Here is a 23,277-nt window from a genome sequence, read left to right on the forward strand (position 1 = left end):
GTGACCACAACCCCCTATCCCTTACATTAGTGGATGTATGGAAGAGAAATAAGAATACTGCGCTAGACAATGCGAGATTAATAACCAAGAGAGTTGTACCATCGAACTGCAATATATTCCTTAAGTGGCCCAAGTTTAGCTTAGATGAAACTAGATTAGGTTCACTGGATGGAATCCTTAGTGAGCAGTCCTTAAGGCTTTCAGCAGCATGTAATGGCACGGCTGGGCCTGCGGAGGTTGATATTATTTACACTGACACTATAGATCAGATTGGCAAACTGTTCGTAGTCTCAGGTAAGAAGAGCTTGACAACTGCCAAGTCATTGCAAACATGGTTTGACAGTAATTGCAGAAAGCGGAAGAACAACTTGATTCTTGCTATTAAATCTAGTAATCCAGTTGCTGTTCGGGTGGCCAGATTGCACTACAAACAAGCCTTGATAACAGCTAAAAGGGAGTGGGAAGAATCTCATTGGGAAAGCCCCAGGGCTGCAAGTAATGCTCAGAACGGTGAGCTATTTTAGGCCCTAGTCAGAAGATCTAATGGATGTGACCCGGACCAAATCCCCAACCATATTACAGATACTGAATGGTTTGAGCACTTCAGTAAACTCTATGGGGGGGGGGGTGAACTGTCCAGAACTCCAGGGCATTTGAGCGGTGCCGTGGATATTGGTTCCGGAGGGATACCCCTAACTAGAGTTGATAAGAAAGAGGTGCTGGTGGCAATAACTAAGATAGCACCTGCTAAAGCCCCAGGGCAGGATGGTGTACCGGGCGACTTTTTTAAAGTTAATCATGAAGGCTGGGCCTCTTACTTTGTAAATCTAACGAATGCTCTGTTGGAAGGTTCACCTGTCCCCAGTTCATGGAAGGCGGCTGAAGTGATCCCTATCTATAAGAAGGGTCTCAGGGAGGACCCTGCCAACTATCGTCCAATTAGTCTTATAGACGCAGGACAGAAATTGGTTGGCAGGGTACTCCTGGAGAGGATTATTTCCTGGGCTGATGAGAATAATATCATCTCACCCTTTCAGGCGGGCTTTAGGGCCTGCACAGGTACGATAGACCAGGCTTTCAGGCTGGTACTTCTACACTGGAAGGTGGTCACCATTGGCAAAGGCGGTCTTTATTTGGCATTTATTGACTTAAAGACCGCCTTTGACCTGGTCCCTCGAGACCGCCTCTGGATGGTTCTGGAGGAGATGGGGATTCCCTCACCCATAGTGAATCTTCTGGCACGCATGCATGACGGCACTTACGCCCGTATTAGATGGGGTACACAGGAGCAAAAAACTGACAGAATCCCTGTGAATCATGGGGTACGCCAGGGCTGTGTACTAGCCCCAACACTCTTCACGTTATTCGTGAATGGTGTAATCTCTTTCCTGCTCGATATCAATGCTGAAGCCCCGGTATTGGCGGGCGATAAAGTCCCCGCACTTCTCTTTGCGGACAATACGTTGTTGGTTTCGAAAACTCCCGCAGGGTTGTAGAAGCTGTTGGACCGTTTCTGTCTGTTCTGTAAGCTTAGGGGCCTTGTAATAAACACCTCAAAAACTAAGCTCCTCTATTTCAACCCAAGTAGGTCGTCAAGATCCACCCTTTCCCTCGATGGGGTGCCATTGGAACGCGTACATGAATTTGACTACTTGGGAATTAGAATATCAGATAAAATGAAATGGAAGCCACACATAGATAAAATGGCATTAAGCCACAAAAGGGTAGTTGGAGTGCTAGGGAGGGAACATTGCGCATCCACCTCCAAGCCCATTGCTCCTGCTCTTGATATCTATGCAGCGAAAGCTGTAGGCTGCGCCCTATATGGCGCAGAGCTTTGGGGCTTTGATTGTGTTGATGCCCTAGTCACTTCAGAGAACAAGTTTTTTAAGGAACTGGTATCGCTCCCGAGGGGTACTCCCACTAAACCACTTTTGAGTGATCTGGGTCGCCGCTCTATTAAGGATTTAGCCATTTTACGCCCTCTCTTGTATTGGGCCCGGCTATGGAGGACTCCAGAGCTCTCGAGGTATGTAGATGGCCTAAGAGAAGTTATGAATCTATTTGGTGCCCACAAAATTAGTTGGATTAGAAACATAAAAAAGCTCTTAATGCCAACTGAGTGGGAGCCTGGGGTATCGTTATCCAAGGCAGAAATTAAGCGAGCCTATTGGTCATGGGTTGATGACCAAGAACAGAGGGACCAAAATCTAGGTAGGTTGACTGAGGCGTTTCGACAGCATAAATTAAAGCCTCGTCTGGAGCCCTACCTAGATTTTATCAAGAAACCAAGAGATAGATCGCTTTTTATCCAGTTTAGGCTGGGAACACTCCCCCTTCGTGACTATACCAGTAAGTGGAAGCCCCCGCACCAAACCTCTCCTGACTGTCCCTTCTGTGACGGCACAATTGAAAATATCTCCCATGTCTTTTTTGTATGCCCAGCCTATGTTAAACCTAGACAAAAGTGGCTTAAACCTGTGTGCCTATTGCTTGGAACCAGGGACCACTCCACTGCACTTAGAATTCTGAAGGCTGATGTTAGCACAACCTTAGTGTGTGGGGTGGCCAAATTTCTTAGTTGGGCCTGGTTGATTAGGCTGAAGGCTACTAGATGATTCAATTTTTAACTGACTTTTTACATATATAAATTCTCACAAAGCTGCTATAGTTTAATGCATTTTTAAATTATTTATTGTAACATAAATGATTTTTACTGTAACCTTTTTAAAAAATGTATTGTCAATGAACTGTGATTTTATATTTTTATGTGATTTTATGATATTCTGTATATCGAATAAAGCTTTGATGATGATGATGAATAGAAAGAAGGATGGATAGATGAGTGAAAGGGTGGATGGATGAGAGAAAGGATGGATGAGTGATAGGGTCAATGGATTGATTTATGAGTGGGTGGATAGGTGAAGGGAGGATGGAAGGATGACTGGCTAAGTGAAAGGGGAATGGAGCGAGAAAGGGAGGATAGATGGATGGATGAGTTAAAGCCTGGATGAATGATTGGCAGAATGGATGGGGGAATGGGTGTCTGGATGAGTGAAAGGACGAATGTAGGGATGTATGTGTGAAAGAATGCATACATGAGTGAAAGGGAGGGTGGAGAACTGGGAGGAAGGATGGATGGATGAGTGAAAAGTTGAATGGGTATATGGATGAGTGACTGGGTGATGGATAAGTAAGTGAAAGGATGGCTGGATGGGTGAAAGGATAAATGGGTGGGTGGATGAGTGAGTGGATGGATGGAAGAGTGGATGGATGAGTGAAAGGTTGGCTTGGATGAAAGGGTAAATGGCTGGATGGATGAGTGGATGGATGGGTGGAAAAGTGGATGGATGAGTGAAAGGATGGATTGAGTGAAAGGGTGGATGGGTGATGGATGGATGAGTGAAAGGGTGGATGGAGGGATGGATGAGTGAAATGATAGATGGAGGGATGGATGAGTGAAATGATGGATGGAAGGCTAGATGATGGATAAGTTTGCAAATGTTTGGATATGGATGGGCACACAGATGGAAGGACAGAATGAATGGTGAAAGACTGAATTATGAATGAAAGAATTAATAGATGACAGAATGTAAATCTGAAATGGTGGATATCAGGAGTTTGATGGAAGGATGGATGGCTAGATCCTTGGACAAGAGAGCTCTTCTGGGGAGGGCTGTGATGACTTATTTGCTTTCTTGGTAACATAGGAGCTTTAGTTCAAAGTGGGAGGTATTTTAATTTTCTGGCTACTCCCTTGCTTATATGTTACTATTCAGTATTTGCTCTGTTCTTATGTGTGGGTTCTATACATCATACATATGACAATTTGAGTGACACCCAACTACTACTTGAATGTTACACTAATAATTGTAAATGTTTGCATGTTTTGTTTTAGGTGCTAGGGAAAGCCTCATAGTGCCATGAGCTGTGCTTGAGATGTATATTGTGTTTGTAGCAAAAGGCAAAGCATAAAAAATAAACGATGTAATAGTGGATCGACAGTGCCTTCTTTAAGAAAGCTGCAGGGAAAAGCACCTTTGTGACTTCGTCAGGTAGTGCAACTCTCTGGAAGCCTCCATAATCAAAGTCAAATTCCATATTTTAATTTCCATTTGCTGAAACACCCATAATGCGTTCACTATAGCGGGTACATCACAGCAATCCTCCCTTTAGTTGGCCTATGTGTGCCGCATTACATCTCACAATGGCACTCAGATATGAGATGCTAGTCACAAAGTCTATCCGAGCAGATCTTGCTGACCAGTTCTCTCACCAAACATGCCTGCTCAGGACCATGAGTTGTAAACAAAATATCGGACTGACAACCCAGTGCAGTAACCATATAAATAGATTACTATCATATGAAGTACAACAAAAAAACAGCACAGTTGCTCAAAGCTGCACGCATACCGAAAAACCATAAAGTGCACGATTGTCTCAACCTAATCTAAACTTATTTTGACTTCTACTTAAATGGTTGTCTATTTACCCATTTTTATACTATTGTGCAACTTCCTGTCTGTAAAACTTACCTTTTGTCCCGAAGTTTTGTCCTGAATTTTGACCTTGTGTCCTGAATTTTTGTCCTGAATTTTGACCCTTTGTCCTGAATTTTTACACTTACCGTCCTGAATTTGCACCCATGCCAGTTGGTCACCCTAACCTTGCTATCGGACATGACGCAGTACCCAACAAGAGGAGAGACAACAGTGATGGAGAGGGAATTGAGTTTTCCAGTGGGTGAGAATCCAGAGACGCGGAAGCTGAAGGAATTGAAAGAGCTGAAGAAAGAACTGACCGAAGGTGCTATCCCTGACGCGGACGTCAAGCCAGGAGGCCAACGAGACCGCTCCTAGCCCCGCTACTCTCCCTGAGGAGGGTGGCGTCACAAAGTATGGACGAAACTACAGGGGTTTTCAGGGCACAGGCAGGGAAGGGAATCCTTGTAAAGGGAGGACACGCTAAGACTCACACGTGTCGGATTTTAGGTGAATCTTCCCTCACACCCTTTCCCTCTGTCAGGAAGCATCAACCTTCCGTAGGACTGACCCCATGTTGTTTTTTTTTTTCGTTTCCCCCTTTCGGTTCCGAGCCTTTGGGACGATGGCAGAAGCAAGGCAACTGCATCTTCACTCCCTCATTCTAACGGAACTCTTGGTGAAGACAGGAGAAGCCCACAGGCGGATCAGCATCCCATTGGACTGTGTTTTTCTTTATGCAACAAAAATAAAGAACCTACTATAGTGTATACCTACGGGTCTCTACCTCCTTGTGTGCCTGACTTGAGTGGCTTCGATCCCTTCATATGACATATGCCTAGAGTGCTTTAAGATAAACTGTTCCTCTTTATTAATGAATTAAGTGATGTAAAGTATGGAATTGTGATGTATTTATTTATTTATTTATTTGTACCTTGTGGCTTAAAAAACATGAAGATCTGTTGGATGCAGCATACTCCAGAGTTGTTAGAGGAATGAAGTGCTCGATAACCTTTTGTAAGAAGCTTTTGCTCTGATTGGCAGGGTTAGGTTGGCAATCTCCAAAATGGTACTGTAACCCAGATTGCTCTATTATTTCCTTCCATCTTTATTGCTAACTCTCGCCAAGGGGTAAAGGTCAAGCGCGGAAATATCAAAAACCCTGATTTCAACTTATCTCTCAGTGAACCATGAGAATACTCTCAGCAATTACTTGCGTACTGGGAGAGGAAGGTGGGAATGCTCTTTACTGTTTTGCTTTTGAGCAGTAAAACAACTACTCTGCTTTCCTTTAGGTTTTCAGCACAATTTAGAGTCATCTCTTTGCCCATGTAATAATATTTTTAAACAGTCAATGCTTCATTTTTCTTTCTTGTGTATTTTTTATCAGAAATATGCCAGAAAATTCTTAATGCCTTTTATTAAGTCCAGAAATTTGATTTCACTGTACTTAGTCATTACTTTTTCTGAAACAACTGCGCGATGATCAAACATGTTTTTATGTAAACCTATTAAGGGCTGCTGTACACTCGAGACACTCAATGCACCTTGACTAAGTTGCTGTTGTTTTTTTAATTTATAAGGTGGGTTTTTAATCTCTAATGGTGAAAATCAGATTAATGTACTACTGTCTTAGTGTCCTAAAGCACATAGCACTTTCAGTAGGCCTGTTTATATTTGTTATAAGTAAGTACGTTTTAACCTTTATAACTGTATCTGTATGAGTAGTTTATGTTTGGTCTCCTGTTTTACATTGTTTCATTGTTTTTATTTTATACTTTCATAGCTGGATGCAGCCGAATAAAACTGATCTGATTGATCGATTTATATTTCGTCAATATGCCTGTATCCCTCTCTACTGCAGTCTTGAAAGAAATACACGTGGCCTCAGCACCTAAAAGTGCTATGTTAAGGTCCTTACTGCATCATAGGTTCTGGCTGACTAGTAGCTTGAATAAATTAAGAGCTGGCACAGCTCTATTGTATCACTTTAGGTCGTGGTAAATGGTTCTTTGTTACGAGAACTTTCTAGGCAGGTGCTGCTTTTGGCTGGATGTAGAGGCATATATTGACATCTCTAAAGTAAGCAAAGGACTATAGCACAATACCATACAAAGCACAATATATTAATGCAATTTAAGCAAAACAAAGTAGTGAAAACAGAATGCAACACAACAATCAAATTACAAGACAACAACATTGCATTGCAATAATGCAGCACAAAAATGTAGGAGCACCAAACAATACAGCACACATCACTACTACAAGTTCGACACAACAAATGTGCACAAACATATTTGTTACATATTACCATGATATTGATATTTTTGCTTCCCTGGGGCCAGCTCATGCCCTGAAGCCAAAACTAACAGTGGATTTTTACTGCTAGTTTTTAGGACGACAGGCTTATTACACTTAGCAACTGAGCTTTGTTCTAGTAGGGGCCATTAGAAGGTCCTGATGAGTAGGCAGTAGGGGACTGCCTACGAAACATGTAGACCAGGTTGCAGCGAATTGCTCCACCTCAAAACCCCCTTCTTAACGTCCCCAGCTAGGGAAGTGAATAAATTGTTTTTTTCCACTAGCCAGAGGATTTTTAACCTTTTTTAAATTCCCACACATTATTAGGTCCCTACACTTCACTGACATCACCCACTTTGCACTGTCACATAGCCTTGTCACCATACTAGTGCTCCCGCGTAGTCGGTCAGGTCGTAGCACGCCCCGCCCCGTAGAGGGACGGGAAGACCCCAATGATGAAGCATGACACTATTGGATTTTTTTAGTGTGTGAGGGGTATTTTAAAAAGCACATTGTGCTCTCATCTTTATCACCCTAAGAGAGAGTTTATTTATTAGATTTTTACCACCCACAAAAATAAAAATAAAAATTAAATCACTACACATTGATAGAATCTCTTTGTTTATACATATTACCACCACCAGGATCCTTTTTTCATAATGTATGAAATTGGATTTTTAATTGAGAGTTGTGAAGACCCTTCTCAAGCAACAACCACAATCCTTGTGAGGGTGAACCGCAAACATCTCTGAAAGTTTTAATAAATAAAATGATGCCAAAATGACATATATTCCGTCAATCTAACTGGAGATATGCAGTTGCAAATGTTTAGCTAAGTGTAGTGCTTAAAAGCACAAAGCATCACTTGCAGTTCTCTGGTCGGACTAGACTGGGGGAAAGTCATCAGTTCAGGCCAACCAAGATGGAGCACTGGCCGGATACTGGGACCAGGTTAGTCCGCTGAAAGAGTTACCTCGTAAAAGCCCAGTACAAAGAGTCCAGCTTGCTGCGGTGGAGGCCACAAGGAGCAGGGAGAACGTCATGGATGGCCTTTAATGACGCTTGACGTGTAGGCCAGGCATTTCATACGGTTGTCACTGTAGCACAAAAAGCTGGTCAGGCATTGCAGATGATCGTTGCTGGAGTTGCATGTTGGTGGTCAACGTAGGCTGTCGATGCTGTAGAGTGGAGTGCAGATCTCGCGTTGCCGGTCTTCACTGGTGATCACCCAAAGTGTAGATCTCATGTTGCCATTCATCATTGGCAGTCACTATACCCTGAATAGTCGGGTTCACTGAAGCTTCACGGTGGTGGTCGTCGCTTGGGGCAGAGTTTTGGCATAAACCGGCACTTTAGTAGTCACAAAGAGACCAAAACTTCAGGATTTCTCCTTGCTTTACAAAGGAGTGCACTCTGATGCTTACCAAGGATCCAGTCCTAGTGAAGCACCTCTTGGGGCTCAGGGACCTACTCTAGCAGAGTTCAGCAGGGCTCAAGCAAGTTGATTTTTCAGATCCAGGCAGGTCCAGTTGCAGCAGGTCAGCTGGGCAGTTGCAAGGAGGCATCTGGAGCTTGTTGTATCCCTGTACTTCTGTAGAGGAGGTCAGTCAACTGACCCTTGGAGTCACTCAGGTCTTCTTCGGAACAAGGAGATGGTCCTCTCTCCTTCAAGTAGCAAGGTAGGCCCTCAAGTAGCAGGGCAGTCCTCTAAAGAACAAGGCAGGCCTCAAGCAGCAAGGCACGGCTCTGTTAGCAGAAGGAGAGCTCTGTGAGAAGCAAGGCAGGCCTCAAGCAGCAGGGCAGTGCTCTGTGTACAAAGCAGGGCTTCTGAATTCTTCCACAGGTCAAGGGTCTGCTGAAGAGCTGGTCTAAGGGTCCTGTATACCTTGTGCCAGCCTTTAAAGTGGGAGAAACTTCTAGGCTTTCCCCTCTCTTTGGTTCTCATTATTTTCTTCCTTCACGTGTCCAGGCTCCATGAGGTCTAAGGTGACAACGATCTGATGTCAAGTTCTTTCTGAGTGTGCTAGAGGCAGCCCTTTGAAATATGATTAGGGCATGAAATGGCTCTGAGCCACCCTTCCAGGCAGGATGAGCCACCCTGCAAATACCTAATCCCCCTTTGTCCCCCTGTGTGGGGGGAATACACAAAGGCCACCTGCCAACTATTCACGGTCATGTGACACAAGCTGCTGCACTAAATGGTTCAGACAAACAAAAAAGTGGCATTTTCAGAATTGTGACTTAAAATCCAGCTTTACCATTAAAGAAGACTTTAAATTACAATTATTTTGAGACCACATATGACATTTCGACCTGTTCCCAATCAAACGTTAGCGCTTATTAAATGTTATAAAGGTACCCCATTATATATTCTATATGAGTGGTAGGCCTCACAGTAGTGAAAAATTAATTTAGTAGTTTTTCACTAGTGGTACATGTCAAACTTAAAATACATATGTCCTATCTTAAATGCAATGCACCTTGCCCATGGATTGTTTAGGGCCTGCCATGGGAGCGGCGTATATGTATTAAAAATGAAGGTATAGGCATGGCAAAAGATTTATTTTGCCATGTATATTCACAGTTTAAAACTGCACACTGGCTACAATGGCAGTCCTGAGACATGTTTTAAGGGGCTACTTAAGTGGGTGGCACCTTAAGTGCTGCAGTCCGGCTCATGGCATTTAATTCTCAGGCCCTGGGTAATGCAGTATCACTTTACTAGGGACCTACAAGTAAATCACTTGTGTCATTTGGATGAAAGCCAATTTTACCATGTTGAAATGTATTTATTTATTTAAGGATTTGTAATGCGGATGGCTGCCTCAGCGACAAGGCGTCCCAGCGCAGCCAGAAACCAGACAAGAGACAGGGAGACACAGCGAGCGACAAATATCAAATAGTGGGGAACAGCCAAGTTTTTAAGGATTTCCGAAACGTCAGAAGATTAGGGATGGCTCGCATGCTTGCTGGAAGAGAGTTCCACAGTTTGGCCGCCAAGAGAGCAAACTAATGACCCCCTGCCCTCGCTTTCTTAACTCGAGGGACACAGACCAGACCTTGAGTAGCCAAATGCAGAGCGCGTCTAGGCAAATATGGCTTCAGTAGACCTAATAACCCAATAGGGGCTTGGAGCCGCAGAATTTTGTGCGCAGTACATAGCACCTTAAACTGAATGCTGGCTTGGATTGACAGCCAGTGCAGTGCAGTGAAAGGAGTGAGCACAAATACTTTAGCACTGGTTAGCAAGTGGTAAAGTGCACAGAACCCTAAGGCTAACTCAAATATATTTCAGCAAACAATAGGGGAGAAGGCAAAACGTTTGGGGGAGAACCACACAAATTGTGCAGAGCAAGCATGCCTTAACTTACCACCAAAACATGAAATAGCACCTATCAAAAATATTTTGTGATCTAGTTCATGATATTTAATCATCTGGTATTTATTTATTTATTTATTTATTTATTTTTGATATTTATAAAGCGCAGCATATACCCTAGGGCGTGGGGTGGGGTGAGTAAATTAGACCAGCTTTACACAAAGTACAACTTTCTGTAACACAACAAGGGTTTAATGCACTAGGGCCAGATGTAGGTCGCCAAATACCGGTCGGTAACGGCCGATTTCGGCCGTTACCGACCGGTATTTGGCTTTTGAGATGTAGGTGGGTCTGAATTCACAGAATCGGTATATTTGCCGATTCGGTAAATTTACCACTTCGGTATTTTACCGAATCGGTAAATATACCGATTCTGTAAATCCATATGTAGGTGACACTCCTAAGAGTGCCACAGGCCCTTAAGAGTCGGTATTTTACCACCCAATCCTATTGGGTGGTAAAATACCGAATTCAGGTGTGCATGCACATCTGTGCATGCACACCTGTGCCATGTGGCACACATACATGCCCTTAGGGCATGTCTGTGTGCCACATGGCACACATGCCTGTACTTGGGGTGCTAGAGGATGTCAAAGTGACACCCCCTGCACCCTTGCAGAATTCGGTATTTACCGAATCTGTAAATACCGAATTGGTATTTCACATTGATTCCTATGGCCTTCGGGGCCCATAGGAATCAATGTGAAATACCGAATCGGTATTTACAGATTCGGTAAATACCGACTCTTACAGAATCGGTAATTTTTTACCTACATCTGCCTCCTTCCTATTTACCGACTCTTAAATACCGATTCGGTATGAGTCGGTATTTAGGAGTCGGTAAATAGGAATTACCTACATCTGGCCCTAAATGTTGAGCTATGAGTGGCGGAGTGGTTGAAAATCAAACTCCATGCTTAATCTTGCTATGTACACAATGGGCTGGTCTGACTGAACATTGAACCTGTCTTGTCCGGGTCAATAAAGGAGAATGATACAATCCCTAAAATGTTATATGCAGTGCTTTGAGTGTGATGAAAAAGATGATGGGGCTCAAATCTAGTGTGATTTGAGAAGCCTTCACTGGAGCCTCTTCCTATGCAATTAATACATGTGAAATAGCATCATGTGTTTGACAGACTCATCTATTGTGGCTGACTGGACAAAACATAACTAAAATCAGCATGGAAATGTATTTAACGATTAGTAGAGCACTATTATCCAGGCCCAAAACCAATAAAATACCATTACAAGGTAAGTTTTAAAGTAAGTGACAATACATTAGGCATTCAGTTGAAACAAAACCATGTTTTAGGCCCTGGAACACCAATGGTAAACAACAGTAAGCACTGGTCACTTTGCCCCTGTGTCATAAAAGGGGCTTCTGGTGACATTGCCTTACAGCACTAGCACGTGACAGGCAGAACGATACCATTTTTGTTAATTCAGCCAGTGAATGATAGATACAGAGGATCACACATATAGCCCGGGTTTATGTCACAGTTTTGGCTTTGACAGATCATTTAAATATGGTCTCTTTCTGTTAGTCTAAATGCTCAAATATCAAAAAATCGAAATTAAAAATGGCAATGTAATCACAGAAGTACAGTTAAGAAAATAAGACGAAGAGTGCCTTGGTTTAGGTCTCACTGTTGTTTATTATTTAATTTTATTTTGTTATTTAGTGGAGTTTACTTTTCCCTTCCCCTTAAGTGTAATTAATCTGTTACATATCTTATTTGTTGAATCTAGATGCTTTGGGATACTGTGTAATATGATTCCTTGTCAATGATTGGAATTGGAGTATATAATATAGGGTGTTACAACCAATGAAAGGTATACAAAAAGAAGCGATACCCATCAATGTAGACATACTCAGTAACACATGATAGACCGGACTACATATTGAAGCCCGAAGAAGTGAGCATGCAGTGTTTCTATTAATTAAATGTATAAAGCCCAATCTAAAGAAGGTGCTGTCTGTTTGGGAATGTGTATGTGTGTTCCACTGTGAAAGAGAATTTTGTATTGTGTATCTATGCTTCTTTTTTATGGGGATTGGAGTTAGCATAGGGTATTCACTGTCCTTCGAGCTATTTGCAAGTATACCCATATTATACATTTTAGTTTCAACATCTTGATGCAGCTGACACAAGGTATGCAGTGGAAGCACCGTCATTGGCATGTTGAGTGAAGAAACCAGTAACAGAGGGAACATTTACAGCCTAGGGCCATAATCTACTGCAGTCTCAGAAACTGGTCCAACTGGACCAACTTGTCCCAGAGCCTACTAGAGGGAACTTTTTGATTTTGTCTTCATGAAAGGAGAGCAATGAAAAGCCTTTCAAATCAGGTGACTCTCCTACCAGCCTAATCTTAAAGCAACCTGGACAGGGTAATCGGTTCTTCATGCGGATCCACTAAGATCTTTTATGCAATTAACAGCCCAAAATGTTACTTCCAACTTATCATTTCAAAATGTTATCTTCAATGGCTTGTGTGTGGTGATCACTCAGTTTCAGACAAGGATCTGATATTGCTCATGCAATTGTAGATTGTAAATGTATTTATATAATGCTTGTGACCCCTGAAGTATGTGAGATATAACTTTCTTTATGATGACTTGCTTAGGAGACAATCCTTGAATATCGAACAATTGATTGTGACTATCCCTTCTAAGGTAAAATAAGAATATACCTCCCAAACAATTAATATGAAGATCACATTGATGTTGGTTGAACCTGGCCCTCTCTGCAGGGGCACACACAAACATTTTGTCTTCCTCTTCTTATATTTACTGAATTTGTTTTTGTCGGCCTTAGGACTCTGTGTTCTTCACCACTGCTAAACAGTGCTAAAGTGCTTATGCTCTCTCCCTTAAACATGGTAAAATTCGTTTATACCCAATTGGCATATCTAATTTACTTATATGTCCTAAGCAAAGTGGCAATACATGTGCCCAGGTTCTGTAAATCAAATGATACTAGTGGGTCTGCAGATTTGATTGTGCCACCCACTTAAGTAGCCCTTTAAACATGTCTCAAGTCTGCAATTGCAGCCTGTGTGGGTGTAGTTTTAAACTGCTATGTCGCCCTGGCAATGTTAACCTTTTGCCAGACCCAAACCTTCCTTTTTAATGCATATAAGTCATCCCTAAAGTAGGCCCTGAGTAGCCCTAAGGGCAGGGTGAACTGTATTTAAAAAGTTGTATATGTCGTTTTAAGTTTTACATTTCCTGATAGTGAAAAACTCTTAAATTCGTTTTTCACTACTGCACGGCCTATCTCTCCCATAGGATGACATTGGAGTTACCTTATTACATTTTCTAAGTGTAGTTTACGAATGGGAAGAAATAACCGGTTCATGTTTGGTGTCTTTTGAATTGGGGTGAAAAGCCCTATTTAGTGGGGAAGTCAGGTTTTCTCACACAATTATAAAAATGCCACTTTTTTAGACAGTTGGCGTTTTTTATTCCAATAGCCCTTTTGTGTCTATAGCCTGCATCACATGACTGAGTGTAACTGAAAGTTAGACTTTGTGAATTCCTCCCAGACAGTTACACAATAAAGAGAATAGGTGGGCCTGAGTGGGCAAACTGCTGGCAGGATGGGGAGGGCGGACCTGAGCACAGCCCCACTTACACTTGAATAGCCCGTGCTCTGCCTTCATACAAAGGGGCCAACAAACCTGCATTGTCACTTCAACCTGCTTGGAGCCAGGGCAGGGGAAGCAGGAAATTACATGCACTTCAAAGCCACTGTCTAGAACCTTCTTCACCTTCCAAAGTCAGAGCACAAAGGTGTAAAAGAAGGACCTCAGACACAAACTCTTTAGTATACTTCTGGGCCTGTAGATACTCTGCCAGGAAGAAGAACTATTGTGCTGCTACTCTGAAGGAGCTGCTGCCCTCGTAGGCTAACCTGCTGCCTGTTGCCCTCTTGCCTGAGGAGGAAGAACTGGACCAGCAACCCATATTGAAACCAAAACTAGAGAGTGACTCAAAGGGCTAGTTTGATGGCCACCTGATTTGAGCCTCAGGGACATAAAAGGCTCCCCAATATCTCCTGGATCCATCTTTAATGGGTTCCTGACCCCCCAAGTTGTGCCTGTCAGGTCCTGGACCCTTGGTGGAGTTCACAAGCTCTTGAAATAAAGCTTTTGGGCTCTTTCAGATCCCACAAGGGCCCAGTCGCACCAGAACCACTCTGCTCACAACGAAAGTCAGCATAAGCCACTGCCAGCCTGTCTCTTCATATAGCAGCATCAACAGCCTGCAGGGACTGTCAACACGAAGCTCCAGCCCGTCCTTCTGCCATGCCCAGCCTGCTCTGTGCACCTCGCCGACTGCCTCTGAGGGCGCATTCCTAGCTCGTCGCGATCATCTCCAACTTGAAAGGGACTCTTCTCACCAAACTTGAGAAGGTAAAACTTTAGTGGGACTTATCTGGGACTGTATCTGGCCCATGCTCCATCACGGTCAGCCTGACCTTTTGACTTTGACCCAGTCCAGCAGGACCAGATATTCCTGGTTGACGCTTTCTGCTTTTAGGCACTTTTTTTCCTTTTATTCTTTGAAAATTAATAACTGTGGTTTTGGTGTGAAATACGTTATTATAATTTACTCTATTTTTCTGAATTGGATTTGGATTTATTTGTGTCATGTTTTAACTTAATAGCTGTTTGTGTGCTGCATAAATACTTTACACATTGCCTGACTGCTATTTTGTGCCAAGCTACCCAGGGTTAGGCACATGTTAATTTAGTGTGGTTCACCCTGCAAGGGATTGTGGCTATTGCTTAACCTGGGCTCACAGCCCAGTCAACCAACAACCCAATTTCTCACAGTTGACACTATAGATATGAAGCTTGTGTTCTATTCCCAGCTGCCGAACATGATTTAAAAAACATGACTGATGATGAAAAAGCAACAGTGACTCATAATTCTAGGGCTGAAAATAAAGTGAAAATGATAGAGCCACAGAAACAAAAGCTTTCCTGCCGTTTAAGCTACAGGGCCTTTTTTCGAATTTGCTGGATTGGGTTACAGCCACTAGCACTTTTAATATGCACTTTTATTCCCAAAGGTGCCAAAGGTGAAACTCCAATGGGGTAATAGTGGAATAAGTTAAATATTGGATCTCTCTGAAAGAAAAACACATTATCTGATTAACACTAAAGTACATTAAGTTTGAAATGCCACATGCAACTCATTCCTCACCTGATCCTACATGTGGGTGTCACCAATGACTACGTCGGTAGGAGATGGTGCCATAGTGTATAAAAGAAGAGGGGAAGGTCCATCTCTCTCACTAAACTGATGGTAGGTGACCAGAATTTTTTTTTAGCACATTGAAATAGATCATTCAAGAAGGAAAACATAAAATACTGGTTGTTTTTTGCATGTATGACCAATCATAGCCTCATTTAATATTCTTAGGTGGCCACCTTCTCACAAGTTTGTGTTAGTGTGCATGAAGGGAGCTGAGTAATTACAACAGGTAGAACACAAGGCAAGCCACCTGTTCGGAGACCCTGAAGGGATGTGGCATTCTTTCAGAAGAAGAAGGATGATGGTGGTAAAGTAGCTGATTACAGGTTGAGTGATGGGTTCTGCGGCTCTCTGGATGGCTACATGTTTATGTGTCAGAATATTTGTTGGTACTCTCCAGCACGATAGTCAGTTGAAAGCTAGTCTCTAAGGCGACAGGAGCCTCATTCATGAGCACTGTTTATGGTCCTTTTCCTACCTAGGTCCCTCCTTGTGGAACTCCCTTCCTATGTCAATTCGGACAGAAACCATATATGAGAATTATCATAAGTGCCTAAAAACCTGGTTGTTTAATATGTAGAATCTAATCTTCTCTCGTCTTTTCTAATTTCTTTTCGGTTCCTGATTGGGCGCCGCCGGGAAACCCTTGGGTAGCTGTGCGCCTTATAAGACAAAAAAATAATAATAAATCATTATAACTGTTTATGGTGCAATGCTGTGGGGTCAACACTTTTCTAAGCGCAACAAGTGTGAAAAGAGAGAGCTATCAACCCTTGCAGGAGGGAACCTGGCTGACCGAGATGCCCCAATCAGGAGGAAGGGTTGGATACAAGGAGACCCAAGGGCTAGACAGACAGGCACTAGGCATTGTAGAGCCTCTAGTGGCCAGATTCCCAGAGAGTGAATCAGCAGCCTGTACTTCAGAGATGCCCAGAGAGTGGGGAGGAGTTGTTGGTTCCAGACCCATTGAGTTCTTGGGTTAAAAATAAATGGGTGACGTGGACATGTCATTACTAAGATCAACTAATCCTCTGGGCGAGTTCAGACAGCGGGTGGAAACTGAATTCGCCACACAGAGGCAGTAGCATCTATAGCATAACAATTGCTTGGTGAAGAATACATTCTTTACTTCCCTAATCTGGGGATGTCTCATGAATACTGTTGCATAAGAACATTTTTTCCAATGTGTAAATGACTAAAATATGTACTCCATACTTCTCATGTTCTGATGCAGGGGACTGAAACAGAATTACTTGAAAGTGGAATGTGGTACTTAAGAATTCTCTTTAAGTCTGGGGTCCCAGGGTTTTATTCAGGCATGTATGAGCTATCCTTGTTGCAATTTTGTTGTTGTAGATTCTAGTAACGATTTTCCAATGTTTTCCCAAACTCTGGAAACCAATGTTTATATAGCCGTCCACTGTGTGTTTACGAAAATGTTTGTTTTATCGAAGTCCATGTTTAGCACATATTTTATTTAGGGTCCAATCATGCTTAATTAGAAAGACAGACAGACAGACAGACAGGCAGGCAGGCAGACAGGCAGGCAGGCAGGCAGACAGACAGACAGACAGACAGACAGACAGACAGACAGACAGACAGACAGACAGACAGACAGACAGACAGACAGACAGACAGACAGACAGACAGACAGATAGATAGATAGATAGATAGATAGATAGATAGATAGATAGATAGATAGATAGATAGATAGATAGATAGATAGATAGATAGATAGATAGATAGATAGATAGATGGATAACTCTGTAATATGGCCTTAGTTTTGCCATTGAAGGGTTCTGGTGCCTCTATACATCGTGAGGCCGAAAGCAAAGTGGTTTGGAACTTTCTGTATGCACAAGTCGGAGATGTTTGTAGCTACTACTAGGAAAGTATTGATAACAAAGAACCCTAAGTGTTTACCCTGATTTGCAGTGCTGGCCCTACTTATGAACATTGCGATGTGGTTCAGATGCTATTTCCAATCAGTGAGTGCCGTATAGCGCATTGAAACATTGGAATATTGAGAGCTCCATTCAAGTCAATGGAGTATCTCTGGGCGTATAATGGCTGGCATAAGCCCGGGGCACCAACATTTCAATGTTTGTCCTTATGGGGAGGGAGTGGCTAGCGCCCGATGGGGTGGTCGCGTAGGAGTGGAGCTACGAAAACGAGCGACTTTTAACTTCTGAACTATTTTCTTGAGGAATGCTCCATCCTACAGATTTGCAGTCTCACTAATGGAGTGTGCTGTCGCGAATATGGGGTTAACATTAAAGCCCTTTTCCAGCATTTTTACACCTTGTGAACAGAAGAGATGAGTGCAGATAAGGGAAGCATTCTGAGCAACCAAGATGGAGCCTAATTTGTCGTGCAATGTGCAGCATATCTCCTCAGTGTAAGCAGCTTCTGAATAGCTGTGCCAGCCGGATAATCTAGAAGTAGGAGAACACTGTACTACTCCCCTGGATAAACTTTATGCCCCACCTCTTCTGTAGGCTTTTTTAAGCCCTGTTACTTCAATAATGGTTTTCCCCACAACCTCTAAGATGGTGCCTGTTCTCTAAGATGCCATGACAGATGACCTGCATTATTTTCATGGCGCCGTTGGGTGACTTGTACAGGAACTAACGGAGGCAATAAAAGCACTTATTTAAAGCGGTGCAATGGTTCATCAAACCAACACTACATGCAATGACTTTTCATCAATTTTAGTTGTATGGAGGGAGGAGACTTTCTCTTCATTTTGCCTCAGACATGGTTTATAAAATTGAGCCTAGTCTCATTGTAGTATGAACTGCTACTTTGCCCATAAGGAGAACAAGTTATCATAGCGCTTTAACACACTGCTACAAATCTTTACTGTGCCAGTTTCTTGTTGTTTATCCCGCTGTATTTTCAGTTCGCTTTGTCTCGCAGCATACAAGTGTGGTGCGGCCTTCCTTTCAAATAAATCCAATCCACCCTATGTTATCCCAGGTGAGGGCTCTCTTTGCAGGCGATGTGTGACATGGGGTCCGAGACTTAAGAGACTGGTGAATAAGCTAATTAGAGAAGATCACTGAGAGCAGACATTGTATAACTTTCATGCGGTATTATATTTGTTTATGCTGTTGTTGATGTGTTTGGAATTAAAAGACAGATGTACTTATAGGGAAGCAGTGCGCGGAAACAACTCTAAACTACCTTAGGATATACATTGTTCCACAAAATGGCGGACAGGAAAGAGAAGGCGCTCAGGGGGGACATAAAGGCTCTAGAGATCAAAGGGAACAGAAACCTGGTAAAAAAAAAAGTACCAAACAAGACCTTCCTTCACCGAACTCCCCAAACAAGGTCTCCCTAAAAACAATTAAACCATTTTCTTGAAACTCAATTCACTACACAATCTGACGCAGTCAACCAAAGTCAATACAGAAAGTCTGTAGATCAAAATATTCAGCCTTAGACAAGATGTTCGAGTTTTAGCAAATCAAAAGAAGGAGGATGAATCAAGCATTATCAAAGTTGAAGGCAATCAGAATTCTTTGATGAAAACCTCAAACTTAATGTCATGAAAAGTGTTGTAGTTGGCAAGAGAAATTGGTGCCCTAGAGGACAGAAGTAGGAAAGGTAACTTGTGAATTTTTGGTTTGCCGGAGAACACGAAAAATAGAGACAAATCTTGTGTAGCCTTTCTTAAGTCATTTCTTACCCGAGTCCTGGGATTATTTGAATTTAGCTTTTAGATGGAAAGGGCTCATAGGGTTACAACATGTATAACCTCTTCTTCAGCTAATCACTCAAGGGCACTTATATTCTGACCACTGCAATATCAACACACCGAAATGATTCCGGATCACATGAGATATAATAAAGCCATTGATTGGATGGGTCATAAAGTGGGTATTTCACAGGACAATGCCAAGCCTATGGTAGATTGAAGAAAAAAGTTTCTTGGACTATGTAATGAGCTCTATTCCTTAAACATCACTCTCTGTTTTATAGGTCAAACAAAGTTGAAGACCACTCTTGAAGGACATTCACAAATTTATGATGAACCTAAAGATCTAGAGGCCTTTGCGAAACGTTTGTTAGATTCCAGTATATCTCTCTGATTTTTCCCTTCATGATTCAGGTTTGAAGTTTTGCTATGCTCTATTCCCCCATCACCACAAATTGGATAATATCCTTTTTCATTAATTTTACTGCTCATTATCTTTGTTCAGGTCAGAAGGTATACGGTAATCTTCACACTCATTGCAAAATATCCTTTTTCATGCCTTTTGTTTGCTAGCCTGGTACAGTTACATTTGTATAAGGTATTTTCATCATACTTTGGATAATATCCTTCTTTATTTAACTTTGCTTGTTACCTTGGTTAAGATAAGAATGTACAAGATAATTTCACTATACACTGGATAATATTCTTTCTCATGATCTATACTCCTTATCTTGGTTCAGAAACCGAATGTATAAGGTAACTTTACTCCACTTCGGATGATATCCTTTTTCATGATTTTTACTTATTATTATGGCTCAGACAAGTATATAGAAGGTATTTTTACCTCATATTGGATAATATCCTTTTTAATGAATTTTACTTGTTAACTTGGTTCAGATAAGTATGTATAAACATTTTTACCACTCATTGGATAATATCCATATTCACAAATGTTATTTGTTATCTTGGTTCAGATGAAAATGAAAAAGGTAATTTTTTGATAGTCTGTCTACCTTTTACAATATATCTTACCTTTCCTAATTAGAGGTGACATGTTTGGAGGGTGCTCCATTGATATTGTCAATAATTCTCTGGTTGGTATGTGTATACTCATTGTCCTGCTCAAGTCTGAAGTTTTTCTTTGTCTGGACCATGTTTCTGTTTCGAGGCCTACATGGCTCCTTTTTCTGCTTTGGGGGTGGGGGGGGGGGGGATCACGGGATAGGTTGAGGGTAGGGGTGGGGTGGTAGGGGGTTGAATTGGGAGTTGGATTTCTCCTCTGAAATGTTGCCCAATTACAATATTTGTTATGGTGTCATTGTCCTTTCCTTCTCTTTGCCTCTCCTTTTCCCTTTTGTGTCAATATTTTTTCTCTCTTTTACTCTTCTATAGAGGTTCTTCCTCGGTGCATACCATGCTGCTTTGGATAAGATTGTTGCATGATGGTTTCAACATTCCTTAAAATAATACTCTTAATACTAAATCACTCAATCAAACAGAAGTAGGTTTTCTTGTCGGAAATTGAAGAGTGATAGTATACTTCTTACGGAGACTAGAGCTGGGCTCGTAGTATGCAACACTCCTGGATTTCAGACTGTTTGTGATCTCTGGCACTTTATAAGAAGGATGGAGTGTTCACTCTCATTTCAAAACAAACCAGGTGCTCAGTTGATACTGTTGTACATGATGATCAGGGCAGACGGCTCCTGCCCAAAATCAACAAGGATGACTTTTCTTTTTTATTGCAAACATCTACGCTGTGGCATCGGATGACCCCTACTTCTGGTATTCTCTGAATCAAAAATTACATGAAATTCATCAGGATAATAAACTTATTTTGGCAGGTGATTGTGATCTCCCATTTGATATTCCTCTCGACAGACTTCCTCAATACTCTTATAGACCTAATCGCTCCCATACACAGCTCCATACCCTAGCAAAGGATAATAAACTAATTGAAATTTGGAGACTACACAACCCAACAGGCAGTGATTTTTACCTTTTATTCATACACTCACAATACTCTGTCTAGAATTGACTCCTTTTTCATTAGCAAAAACTTGGTCCATTCAGCCAGTGATCACACTATTGAGCCCATTCTCATATAAGACCATGCATGTATCAAACTAACCTTAAACGTAGCTTTGCAACAGTCTAAATCCTGTTCATGGAACATGAATGACTACATTCTCACTGATCTCACTTCAAAGACCAAATTGCCTGATCTGTAACCAGCTTCTTTAAAGAGAATATCACCTTGGATGTGGATATTAAAACGATATGGGATGCCATGAAAGCAACTATAAGGGGTGAGATGATTAGGCATAATGTCAAATAAGAACAACCAAGCTGTTAAATGCAAGGTGGAATCAACTCTTTCCAAATGGTTAGGATATTCAACCTTGATCCCTTAACCACATCTAAAATTAAACATCTTAATGATGAATATAACAAAATCTTAAGTGACAGGGCCCATATATGGTATTCTAAGTCTAAAGCTAAAAAATCTTTCGGAACGCAACAAAGTGTGCAGGCTTCTTACATTGACACCTAAAAATCTATTAATTTTCCTGTCATCAAAGAGACTAATGGTTGTTTGCAAGCAGAACAAGCTAAAGTAATGGAAGCCTTTCAGAGCTTTTATTCTGAGTTATATAACCCTCTTCAGTCTCGGAATGCGTCTAATTTAGAAATGTGCAAAGATTTTCTGGAACCCCATCTGCTACCCACACTTTCTGAAAAAGATGTAGAATCTGTTAGTAGACCAATCACACAAGACAAAATTACTAAAGCTATTCATTTTCCTAAACTGAAAAAGGCTCCAGGTCTGGATAGATTTTTATCAGAGTTTTCAATATATACTATTACTCCACCTATCATTTTTAATTCACAAGGTGCACTCTCAGGCTCTGCTTCATAGGCTCATATAGTGGTGATGCCAAAGGAATTTAAAGATCCATTAGAAATGAAGAATTTCCATCCTATTTCATTCCTTAATACCGATTATAAGGTGTATGCTAAGCTATTGGGTCTTAGATTAGAAAAGGTTTTTCCATCTTTAATTCATCCCTCACAAACAGGTTTTGCTAAGGGAAATTTGTCGGCTGATAATATCTGAACTTTCTGCCATATAACTGACAACACCAAACAGATCCCTTCTCCCACCATGGGATTGGCCTTAGATGCGGAGAAGGTCTTTGATAAGGTCTCTGGGGCCTTCTTAAAATCAGCACTAGTAAAGTTTAAATTGGGCACTCGCTTTATACGAATGGTCATGGCGGTTTATCAGAAATATTTGGCACAAATAAAAAGTAATGGCCAACTAGCAAATATGTTCTGTTTGTCGCAGGGTAAAAGGCAAGGATGTCCTTGGTCCCCTTTCCTTTTTCTTCTTACAATTAAACCATTCTTACATTCCATTCGGATTAAAGATACAATCAAAGGTACCCCTTTTTATAGTGGTATCCATAAATTGGGTGTATCTGCTGATGATGTGCTGATCTTCTCTACTGATGCAGATAAGCTGTTCCAGAAATTTTAGGGTTATTGCAACTTTCACAAATGTTTCAGGATACTCTTTGAATAAGGAAAAAGCTGAAATTTGTCCTTTGAAAATACTTTGTCTCCGTCATATAGTGGTCAATTTTTATTTGAAATGGCGAAAGATTAGATTCAAATATTTGAGTCTTTATTGTGCAGGCTCCATCAACGATATCAATGTTCATAAGGAGGAAACACTAATTGCCAAAATTAGAAAATTAACAGATGCTTGTTCACCAAAATGTGTTATATGGTGGGGCCTGGCTGAATCAGTTAAAGTGATGCTTGGGCCACAAATCAATTTTTTCCTAAGCATGTTTCCAACCAGCCTTCCCATTTCCTTTCACAACTCAGTCAATGCAATATTATGATTTTTTTATATGGAGGGGTAAGAGTACCAGAATATTGTTCCGAAAGCTATAGACAAATAAATCTCAGGCGGCTTTCTTTTTCCTAATTAAAAAAATTATCATAGAGCTTATCTCGTCAGACAATCGATTTGTTGGCTTCACCCAACAGCGGCCATCGTCCAGCATGGGTTGATATTACATCAGATTTGGTTTATCCTCTTTCACTCATTAACTCTTTAAAAATTTAGCAACTT

This window comes from Lissotriton helveticus, chromosome 5_1 (assembly GCF_964261635.1).
Source record: "Lissotriton helveticus chromosome 5_1, aLisHel1.1, whole genome shotgun sequence".
NCBI lineage: Eukaryota > Metazoa > Chordata > Amphibia > Caudata > Salamandridae > Lissotriton > Lissotriton helveticus.